Source organism: Suncus etruscus, chromosome 6, assembly GCF_024139225.1.
Source record: "Suncus etruscus isolate mSunEtr1 chromosome 6, mSunEtr1.pri.cur, whole genome shotgun sequence".
NCBI lineage: Eukaryota > Metazoa > Chordata > Mammalia > Eulipotyphla > Soricidae > Suncus > Suncus etruscus.
The window spans coordinates 44513120-44525000 of NC_064853.1; the positions used below are offsets into that span (position 1 = coordinate 44513120).

General features: G+C 48.1%; 1 non-coding gene across 1 annotated transcript; it reads left to right on the forward strand.

Annotated features, from left to right (window-relative positions):
* Positions 1–5292: 5292 nt before the first annotated feature.
* Positions 5293–5399, forward strand: LOC126012408 (U6 spliceosomal RNA). Its single transcript, XR_007496892.1, has one exon. It is a non-coding gene; the product is annotated as a U6 spliceosomal RNA (small nuclear RNA).
* Positions 5400–11881: the final 6482 nt, after the last annotated feature.

The window sequence follows — 11881 nt, forward strand, 5'->3', positions numbered from 1 at the left end:
GAGAGCATTCTCCACAAAACTTGTGCTATGGAAATCCCAGCTCTCTCAGACAAACCTTTGCCATTTCCCAGCATGCAAGGAACTTATGGATGCAGGCATACCATTCAGTGGTTAGAAATATGTGGATGCTATTTTTAAGCTAGAGAAGGAATTTGATCACAGATTTGCAGACTTCAAAAAGCACAGAGCCACTTTCCAAATTTTTGTGGACCCCTTTTCCTTTGATGTGCAAGATGCCCCTCCTGTGCTTCAAATGGAGCTCATTGACCTGGAATGCAACTCTGATCTCAAAGCCAAGTTCAGGGAGATTAGTGGAAAAGCAGACATGCATGGGCAATTTTTGAGAGAATTGCCCCCCAGCTTCCCTGAGCTTTCCCGAATGTTCAAGCACACCATTTGCCTTTTTGGGAGCACATATTTGTGTGAAAAGTTATTCTCCACATTGAATTTCTTTTTTTTTTTTTTTTTTTTTTTTGGTTTTTGGGTCACACCCGGCAGCGCTCAGGGGTTATTCCTGGCTCCAGGCTCAGAAATTGCTCCTGGCAGGCACAGGGGACCATATGGGATGCCGGGATTTGAACTGATGACCTTCTGCATGAAAGGCAAACACCTTACCTCCATGCTATCTCTCCAGCCCCTCCACATTGAATTTCAATAAGTCAAAGTACAGGTCTAGACTTAATGATGATCATCTTCAAGCCATACTGAGGGTCTCAACTGCTTCCTCTCGAAAGCCAAATGTGGTTCAGATTTGTGAGAAGCACTGTCAAGTCTCTGGCAGCAAGGCATAGGCAAAAGATGCAATGTTCAGAAGAACTGTTCATGATCTTCATTCAATGTTCTATTCATGTTCAAAAGAAATAATTAAAACTGTTAATAAATCGCCGGGTAGGTGGCGCTGGAGGTAAGGTGTCTGCCTTGCAAGCGCTAGCCAAGGAAGGACCGCGGTTCGATCCCCCGGCATCCCATATGGTCCCCCCAAGCCAGGGGCGATTTCTGAGCACATAGCCAGGAGTCACCCCTGAGCGTCAAACGGGTGTGGCCCAAAAACCAAAAAAAAAAAAAAAAACTGTTAATAATGACATCTGAGGACTTTTATTTTGTGAAATCCCTTATGCAGCCCTGCCTCACCCCGAGTTTGCCTTCTGCGGCCCCCAGGTAAATTGAGTTTGAGACTCCTGCCCTAGAGAAATTCACAGGGAACAGAATGATGCCACAGCATTAGCTAAATCGAGGAGGGGAGGAGAGATCAGCTACTGTTTGCTGCTCCCTGGAGAAGGCTTATGTGTCTTGAGAGCCAAGCAAGAATGTGCTAGGTGGTAAAAGGACTAAAAACTCTGGCTTGAACAAGGCCCAGAGGTGTAGAGAGCTCAGCAGGCTTCAGGAAAAGCTCTCATTTTTTAGGGCTGAGCCCTGAGACACAGGGAAGAAACTGGGAGATGGACCAAGGAAGCAGTTAGGGAGAGTAGGGAGTGGAGAGTGGCAAAGTGGCAGGTCTTTCCTTCCTGCTGGGAAGTTTGGACCTCCCTCTCAATGTCTGTCACTGATGCCTCCCAATAGGGAAGAGCTTATGTGCTAAGTTTGTATTTGGATGTTAAGGAAAGAGAGGACAAAGAGGCCAGGGAGAGGGAGGCTGCTTTATGAACCCCAGGGCACATGCTTCTTTTTTTTTCTTTTTTTTTCTTTTTTTTTTTCGATTTTTGGGCCACACCCAACTATGCTCAGGGGTTACTCCTGGCTATCTGCTCAGAAATAGCTCCTGGCAGGCACGGGGGACCATGTGGGACACCGGGATTCGAACCAACCACTTTAGGTCCTAGATCAGCTGCTTGCAAGGCAAACACTGCTGTGCTATCTCTTCGGCCCCAGGCTCATGCCTCTTAATAACAGCCATCACTTAGTAATTCCTCAAGTAGGAGACCCCTTTGAGTGACAGACACACAGACAGCTTTAATTTTCCCATTATTTTATTTTAAAAAATTCTCTAATGGAGGCATGAAGTTTAATGGTTTGCTTGATGCGGTGTGTGGTTGAACCTGGATGCACATGCTGGCTGGACATGTGAGGGCCTGTGCATTGCATATAGCTAGTGTGCTTTAGGCTCTCATAACAAGGACACTGTGCTGGAGAGTATTCACTGAGTATGTGCCCTACCAGGCTCAACCCCATGGCCTTCAACTTGAGCTGCACCAAGTTCTATTAGTAGGCAAGGAAGACACTGCCTGGTGGTGAGGCCAGCAGCCCCAGAGACCACAGTCTAGTGCAGATGCTTCTTCAGACCTTGTTATGCCTGAACCACCAGAGGGAAGTGGCCTGGACACCTCCCCAAATTGCTGACAGTGACCTTTGACAGTGTCAGTTTAAGCCTTGTGCTGCATTTGGCTGAGAGCCCAGGCAGAAGGGCTGAGCCAATATGGAGTGAGAAAGTTTAAGACCTGGCCCCTGGGGCCTCTAAGCCCCCTGACTGAATGCTTGTTTGCTATTCAAGATTGTTCCAGCCCAGAGCTGGGGACCAAGCATCAGAACTTCAGGGTTTGTGTTGATGTTCTAGGGAGTTTTTGTAATTGTTCTGTTTTGAACCACATCCAGCAGAGCTTATAGCTAACTCCTGACTGCACTCATGGGTCACTCCTGGCAGAGCTCAGGATTCTATCTGAGGTGCCAGTGATTGATTTTGTGCAAGGCAAGTACCCTATCCATTCTACTGTCCTCCTGACCCTTGCTCCAAGGTCTTGGGCAAAACCCTACCAGCCTCAGTTTCCTGGAGCATAAATAAGATTTACCCTTGTATTTGACCTTCCTTGCACAGTCTGCCTATAGCAAGCGAGGCTCTGTGCATACAAAGCAGTCTCTCCTGCCAGGAAAGTCCTGATTGCATGTACTTAAACCACAGAGGAGAGACAAGCTGACCCCTACAACAAGCTTGTACCTATCAATTGGGAAGTCAGAGCACTAATAGAAAAACCCATTATAGCTCAGTGCTCAGAATCATATTACACTGAGAGGACATCAGGAAGATGCTAGGAGCATGCAGGAGTAGCTGCCTGCCTGCAAGGGCCTGATGAGTGCCTCAGCCTCAACATATAGCTGCGTTCCATGTGGCATTTTCTAGGCAGAGTAAAGAAGAGTAGGGGGGTAGGAGGAAAGGTGAGGTCTGAGGGCCACAAGGCTGGAGAATATATGTTAATACAAGGACATTGGAAATGCAGAGCCACTGGGGAATGCTCCAGACTAGGAGAACAGGCCCCAGGCACAGGCCTCTAAGTCCCAGCTTGGCTGTACTCCTTCTTCCCTCCTTCTCAGGCCAAAGATCAGCCTATCAAAGACCATACTGCCTTCCTGCTCAAGACACACTCTCTTCCTCCAACCTAAAATGAATGTCTGGGGGCCCGGAGAAATAGCACAGCGGCGTTTGCCTTGCAAGCAGCCGATCCAGGACCAAAGGTGGTTGGTTCGAATCCCGGTGTCCCATATGGTCCCCCATGCCTGCCAGGAGCTATTTCTGAGCAGACAGCCAGGAGTAACCCTTAGCACCACCGGGTGTGGCCCAAAACCAAAACAAAAAACAAAAAAAAACAAAACAAAAAAAATGAATGTCTGGGGCTGGAGATACTACATACAATGGATAGGGCATTTGTTTTGCATGCTGCCAACTCGTGAACAATCCTCAGCAACACAAGGTCCCTCAGTTCTGTCAGTAGTGATCCCTGAGTGCAGAGCAAGAAGTAACCCCTGAGCACTGCTGAATGTATCCCCAAAACAAATGAAAAAACAACTTTATATTTAAAAAAAAAACCTGCACAGAGCACCAGTCATCACAAGTGTCTCATACACTGGGCCATGCTCTCTCCTGGTTTCTCCAAACAGCCCCATAAGGGTGACACCACTGAGACTTGGCGAACATGCCAGGGAAAAGAAAAAGTAACTGAATATTTACCTGGAGAACAGGCCTGACAGGATTCCTGCAGGGACCCAGGTCTGGCTGGGAAGACGGATGTGGTCATGCCAGTATATAACCGCCTACCATTGTTTTGGTTGTTTGAAAAATGCAGGTAGCTGGAGATCTTTACCTCCTGATGCTGACCTCTGAGCAGACAGAGTAGATAGATATGTTACCTGAGGAGGTGACTCTACAAGTATAATGAAGACCACACAGTCAGTGACTAAATGGAGCAGAAGTGGAAGAAGGTTGCTTGTGGAGGGTGAATTGTGCCAGGTCAGCTGGCCACACTGGGTGGCAGGATCCAGGCCTATGTCTCAGAGTCCACTCCCTTCATGCAAATGGAGGGAAAGGATTGTCATTCCTCTCATCTGGCTGGATTCTCCTGTCAGCACAGCCCGTGCTCCCCATTTATGAAGGTGGGGTGGAGTTCAGTGATCCAGTACTGTACTAGTTTTGATCCCCAGCACTGTGTACTCTCTCTCTCTCTCTCTCTCTCTCTCTCTCTCTCTCTCTCTCTCTCTCTCTCTCTCTCTCTCTCTCTCTCTCTCTCTGTCTCTGTCTCTCTCTGTCTCTCTGTCTCTGTCTGTCTCTCTCTCACACACACACACACTTTCTCTCTGTCTCATACACCATACACACACACACACACACACACACATACACACAATATGTTAAAAAACAAGGTTGTTTAGGGGCTGGAGAGATAGCATGGAGGTAGGGCATTTACCTTGCATGCAGAAGGAGGGTGTTTTGAATCCTGGCATCTCATATGGTCTTCTGAGCATAGAGCTAGAAGTAACCCCTGAGCACTGCCGGTTGTGACCCAAAAACCAATCAAACAAACAAAAGGTTGTTTAAATGGCTCACCAATATCTACACAACAAATTAGAACTAGGAAAAGAACTGGTGTCCCAGAGTTCTAAGACCCCCTGAGTCACAGAGGAAAAGAGACTATCTATGTCAGCTTTGCATTGGGCTAGGTCATTCCTAGGATGACAGACACCCAAGGGACTTTCCTGGAAAACAACTTCCTGGAGGGACATGAGAGCTGCCAAGGGATATTTTTTGCTTGGGGACAAGCCCATGAACTCAGTGCAGCTTCTTGGTTTGGCAGCCCAGAGTATGTCTGGACTATGGTTTTTCCTGCCTTTGAGGTTGCTAGGCTTTGTTGTTGGTGGTGGTTGGTTGGTTGTTTGATTTATTTTTCTTTTACACCAGTCAGTGCTCAAGTGCCTTGCATACAGCTGACCTGGGTTCAATCCCAGGCACATCATATGGTTCCCCAAGTTGCACCAGGAATAATTCCTGAGCACTGTCACTCTGGCACTAGACTGCTTTTAAGTGAAATTAAATTTCCTTCCCAAGCTTGCATACTTCAACTGGAAAAATACAGAGAAAATAAGCATGACCCCAGCACAAAAATGTGAAGCAAATTCACGAAGTTTTCCGTCATTTTAAAAAATAATTATTAGGGGCCCGGAGAGATAGCACAGTGGCGTTTGCCTTACAAGCAAACGATCCAGGACCAAAGGTGGTTGGTTCGAATCCCGGTATCCCATATGGTCCCCCATGCCTGCCAAGAGCTATTTCTGAGCAGACAGCCAGGAGTAAACCCTTGAGCAATGCCGGGTGTGGCCCAAAAATCAAAATAATAATAATAATAATAATAATAATAACTATTATTATTATTATTAAATTAAATAGATCCTCAGTAACACAAAAGGGCTAGGGACTCATTTTGAGACAGGGTCACAAAGAGACCTGGACACTAGAGGAAGTCCCACACTACTGGCCACTCAGAACTATTTTAGGATGGTCTTTTTAATCCTAACTGAGGTCTTGATTCTGTTCAGAAGCCTCTAAGTTCTACTAAGAGGGTCTTGAGGTACTTAGTAACTTGAGGTATTTACTAACCCTGTACTTTCTCTCAAACCAATTTGATTATATTATTAATAGTTCATGGGCCCGGAGAGATAGCACAGCGGTATTTGCCTTGCAAGCAGCCGATCCAGGACCAAAGGTGGTTGGTTCAAATCCCGGTGTCCCATATGGTCCCCCGTGCCTGCCAGGAGCTATTTCTGAGCAGACAGCCAGGAGTAACCCCTGAGCACCACCAGGTGTGACCCAAACCCCCCCCCAAAAAAAATAGTTCCAAGGGCCAGAGAAATAGCACAGTAGTAGGGTGTTTGCCTTGCACACGGCCAACCCAGAAGGGACCCGGGTTTGATTCCCAGTATCCCATATGGTCCCCTGAGCCTGCCAGAAGTTATTTTTGAGCACAGAGCCAGGAATAACCCCTGAGTGCCTCTGGGTGTGGCCCAAAAAACAAAAACAAAAAAATAGTTCCACACTGTCCCTCAAAGCTTCCCCTTATATGAGGCCATAGAGATAGCATGGCAGTAAGAAGTTTGCCTTGCATGCAGAAGGACTGTGGTTCAAATCCTGGCATCCCATATGGTCCCCTGAGCCTGCCAGGTGCTATTTCAGAGCATAGAGCCAGGAGTAACTCCTGAGTGTTGCCGGTTGTGGCCCAAAAACAAAAAACAAAAAAAAAGACCTTTCCCTTGTTGAGTTGAAAAGTCAAGGATGGAGAGAAATCAAGAGAACAGCCCAAGATGCATAGAGAGAGGCACCTTTTAAATCAGACCTGATCCCCCAATGTAGTCTCTCATTGCCCTTGTACCCTTATCATCCTGGGCCTGCCTCCCTGACCCAATCTGGTTTTGATTTCTAGTTTCTGCTTATCTGCAGGCCTTTACGGTCAAAGAACCCACTGTATGCCCTTTCTGGAAAAGTCCTATCAAGGGAGTTGGATAAACAAAGTTGTGGCAGGGGGGTGGTACTTGACTCCTAGGTTGATTTCTTCCCTTCAATTGTTTTTAGTTGTTGTTTGTTTGTTTTTGTGGTTTTGGGATCATACCTGGTGGTGTTAAGGGATTACTCCTGATTCTGCTTTCAGGCATTATTCTTAGCAGAGCTTAGTGGACCATATGGGATTCCTGAGATCAAACCTAGGTATCAAAACCAGGCAAACCCCTTGCCTACTGTACTATTACTGTTCTATTACTCCTACCCCAGTTGTGCCAACACCACTTGTTGAAGAGGCTTTTCTTGCTCCATTTAGAATTTCTTGCTCCTTTATCAAAAACTAGGTGATTGTATGTCTAGAGAACATTCTCTGAGTACTCAAGCCTATTCCACTAATCTAAGAGTCTGCCTTTATTCCAATACCCATGCTGTTTTGATAACAATTGCTTTGTAATACAGTTTAAAATTGGGGAGAGTCATGAAATTCTTGCAAAGAAGATTCACATTTCATTTCCATAAACAATGGAAACTAGTTAGTTCTGGAGGGGGCATAATACAGTTAACATATGGGGTGCTGGGGATTGAACCCTGGTCAATTGTATGAAAGGCAAGCGCTTTGCTCATTATACTACAACTTCTCTAGCACCAACAATGGAAGTCCTAAAGAAAGAAAATAGTACTTGTTCAAGGATTATTGTTTCCTTTGTTTTATCTATTTTTATTTATTTTGGGGTTTTGGGTTTTGGGCCACACCTGGTGATGTTTAAGGGTTACTCCTGACTATGCACTCAGAAATTGCTCCTGGCTTGGGGGACCATACGGAACGTGGAGGGGGGATGGAATCACAATCTTTCCCTAGGCTAGCACACGCAAGGCAGACACCTTATGGCTAGCACCTCTGCTCCGGCCCCTATCTATTTTATTTTAATCAATTTCTACATGGATACTCAGAGTGAGCAAGCAAATCGCCTAAACTGCTGTATACCTAATATATGTAAGAAATTCATTTAAGAGGCTGGAGAGATAATAGCGGTAGGGCATTTGTCTTGCAAGCGGCCAACCTAGGACCGATGGTGGTTCAAATTCTGGCATCCATATGGTCCCCCATGCTTGCCAGGAGCAATTTCTGAGTGTAGAGCCAGGAGTAACCCCTGAGTGCCACCGGTTGACCCATAAACCAAAAAAATAATAATAATTTAAGAAATTGATTAATTAACTAATTAATTTAAGGATAAGAGAGACAGTACAGAGGTTAAGGCACTTGCCTTCATATAACCAAATCAAGTTCAAATTCTGGCACCACATATGGTCCCCTAAGCATCACCAGGAGTGAGCACTGCTAGGTATGACCCAACCCTCAAAAAAAAAAAAAATGAAGTTGACTCAGTAAGTTTTAATATTGAAAGAGGGAAAATGCAAGTTGCAGACCCAGGAGAGCCAATGGGTTAGTTCTGATCCAGAAGCAAAGGTATCTGAACCCCCTAGGGTCAGTGACATAGACACAAAACTATCAGAGGCTTACCTTTAAAAAGTGGCAGAACTGGTGTTCATGCCCAGGCTTCTCTGAATCCAGAGAATCCTTAGTACTGCAGTCAGTGGGCAGAGCTCCAGGGCTCCTCTTTCCTACCCGGATTCAACACTCTGGCAGCTGGGAAGCAGCAGCCAGTCACCAACCAGGTGGCAGCAGGACAGTAAGATAAACAGCAGGGCTGGGAAGGAGTGAGCCAGCAGGCTGTCCTCTCAGTTTCAGGAGAGCTTTGCAAGTGGCTTTACACCTCTCCTGGGGCCAGGGCAAGGCTGTTGGACTCTCAAGGGAACCAACTGGTCCAGTGGGTCAGCAGAAATGGCACCTCCTCTTCAGGCCAAATAGCCTGCCTCTCCCTTCTCTCCCTGGAGGGTCACTGCTTCCAGAATGCTTGCAATTGGAATAGGCCTGACTTCCCTTCTTGAAATTGATTCCAGGGGGCCGGGCGGTGGCGCTAAAGGTAAGGTGCCTGCCTTACCTGCGCTACCCTAGGACGGACCACGGTTCGATCCCCCGGCGTCCCATATGGTCCCCCAAGCCAGGAGCGACTTCTGAGCGCATAAGCAGGAGTAACCCCTGAGCGTCACCGGGTGTGGCCCAAAAACCAAAAAAAAAAAGAAATTGATTCCACATCATGACACAGAAAACAAAGCAGAGTAAGAGAGCTTTTTTTTTTTTTTTTTTTGGTTTTTGGGCCACACCCTGTGACGCTCAGGGGTTACTCCTGGCTATGCGCTCAGAAGTTGCTCCTGGCTTCTTGGGGGACCATATGGGACGCCAGGGGATCGAACTGCGGTCCGTCCTAGGCTAGCGCAGGCAAGGCAGGCACCTTAGCTCCAGCGCCACCGCCCGGCCCCGTAAGAGAGCTTTTTACTGTTATTTAGCATGGTTTTATTTGTTTGTTTGGGGAGGTGGCAAACCACTTCCAACAGTGTCCCTAGTAGTTTGCTCCTTGAGCAAACCTGAATTAGTCGCATGCAAGGCAAAAAGCACCTTCCCTGGTACTATTCTTCCTAGCTTTTAGTCACTTTTGTAAACTTGTCCACATCAGTCTGGGGCCCCACAGGAACGGACCCAGATTTGAGTCTCCAATGGTCAACTCATGGCCTCACGTAGGGATGTAATCCCTCGGCAACATCACCACATGTTCTGTAAGGTGCTGGGGGCCATATTAGGGCATAGAGGTTATATTTTAAGGGAACAGAGCCATCACGACTTGGAACTCATGAACCCCATCCCTGCCAGAAGTAAGCCCTGAGCACCTTGGGATATGACACTTTTCCTCCTGAGGAGGAAAGTCACAAAGCTTGTTTGAGGACAGTCATTGCTATGCCTGGGAGAGTAGAGTTTGGAAAAACTGACAGAGGATTATTTTGTTTATTCGTTAATTTTTTTGTTTTTGTTTTTGATTTTGGGTTACACTTGGTTGCTCTCAGGGGTTACTCCTGGCTCTATGCTCAGGGGACCATATGGGATGCTGGGATTCGAACCACCGGCCTCCTGCATGCAAGGTAAACGCCTTACCTCCATGCTATCTCTCCGGCCCATTCATTAATCTTTTGTTTGTTTTTGGGCCACATGCAGTAGTGTTCAGGACTTAACTCCTGGCCCTGTGCTCAGAGATCACTTCTGGCCGGGCTCCATGGGGCCATACAGAATGCCAGGGATTGAACCCAGGTAGGCCACATGAAAGGCAGTCACCCTACCCTCCATACTATTGCTCCAGCCTCTTATTAATGTATATTTGCAGAGCCAGGGATCTAACCCAGGCATGAACTCTGCAACTGAGCCATATCCCTCATCCTGATAAGAGTCTCAATAAATGCAAACTTCATCTCTGAGCCTGCTGGAGCAATGATGAAGAGACAACTCCAAAGGTGACACCAAACAGCATCTTGGACTCCCAGGCTTCCTGCAGCATCTGTATGACAGAGAAGGAAAGGGAGGTTCAAAGGGGAAATCCCACACTGCTCCCAGGAAGTGGAAGCGTAGTCTTGCCCTGGTTTGCTTTTATATCTCAAACCAGGCATGGGTTCTATAGCCCCCATGTGCAGAGTTGGCAAAAACCAGATTATCTATGAGGGCCTGTTAGCCTTACACAGACAGACAGACAGACAGACAGACAGACAGACAGACACACACACACACACACACACACACACACACACACACACTCCTACTGCAATCCAGAAAGAGTGTCACATGCCACCCAAAGCTCAGGAGCTAATCCCCACCAGGCTCCCCTGGGCTGATGGGAGCAGTTTCTGAGTGTCGTCATCCTCCATCCCACCACCCACACCAAGCTCTAGTTTCGCCAGCAAGAGGGCTCAGGACACCCACCACCATGAGGACAATGGTGGGGGGGGAGGAAGCGGGGCATTCCACAGATCCCCAGAAGTTGCTCCGTCATTCTGTCTCACCACAACCATTTCCTTCTCTAAAAACTCCCTTTCTGAGGGCCCCTGGCCCCGATACACAGTTTTCTGGACACACACACGCTGGGGGTGGCCAGGTTCTTTTTTAGTTTTGGGGCCACACCTGGCGGTGCTCAGAGGTTACTCCTGGCTGTCTGCTCAGAAATAGCTCCTGGTAGGCACGGGGGACCATATGGGACACCGGGATTCGAACCAACCACCTTTGGTCCTGGATCAGCTGCTTGCAAGGCAAACACTGCTGTGCTATCTCTCCGGGGCCCCCCCCTCCTTTTTTTTTTTCACCAGACAAGAGGCTTGCGGGGCTGGGAATCAGTGTGGAGACATACAGGCCTCCACTCCACGCTGGCCCTGTGCCCGGATTGGCGGGAATGGGCAGCGTCCGGGCCTGGAATAGAAAGTGAAGGCTAAAAAGGAGTGGGGTAATGGCTGGTTTGGCTCTGAGCACATTCCTCTTTGTCTCCAGGAAAGGGTGGAGTCTCAGGTTTTGTTTTTGCTTTGAAGGTTACCTGAGAAAGACTTAAAACTTTCCATCTTGCCAAAGAGGGTAGCCCCTTGGGGTCAGAGCCATAGTAGAGCAGGTATGGAAGCCTGTCTTGCCTGTGGCCACTAAAATTCCATCTCCAGCATCCCCTAAAGTTCCCAGAGCACCGCCAGGGGCTCAGAGCCAAGTGTAAAGGGTTGGGTGTGCCCCACAAAAGAAAAAAAGAGAGAGGCCTCCCTTCAGGGACTCAGGCAACTCCTGCAATCTCAGAGCAGACCCCTTAGCTTAGCTGGTGGGTACAGCCTCTGGAGTCTGGAGGGAGGTTCTGAGTTCCCAAGCTGGCAGTGGACAGCCTGGCTCCCCAGCAAAGGCGGGGAGGGAGCCCTCTTTCAGGTTCAGTACTTGGGTGGGCCTCAGGGTGCACCCACATTCCATTCTGCGAACTCCAGGGGGAAAAGTGCGTGACACCGGGAGGACATTAGGCCCAGCTGAGCAAGGGAACCGACTGGCTGGGGTCCGATGGGCAGAAAGCACCCGAAAGAAAGTGTTTGCAAACCCACAACCGGCTTCTTCCTCCTCCTGCCCTGCAGGCATCCTTTCTTTATCCCGGGCCTGGGTCCCAGCCAAGGCCCACATCTCTGGGTGGGGCTACAGACTGCGAGATCGGTGTTGACGCAGCTTCCAGGGGA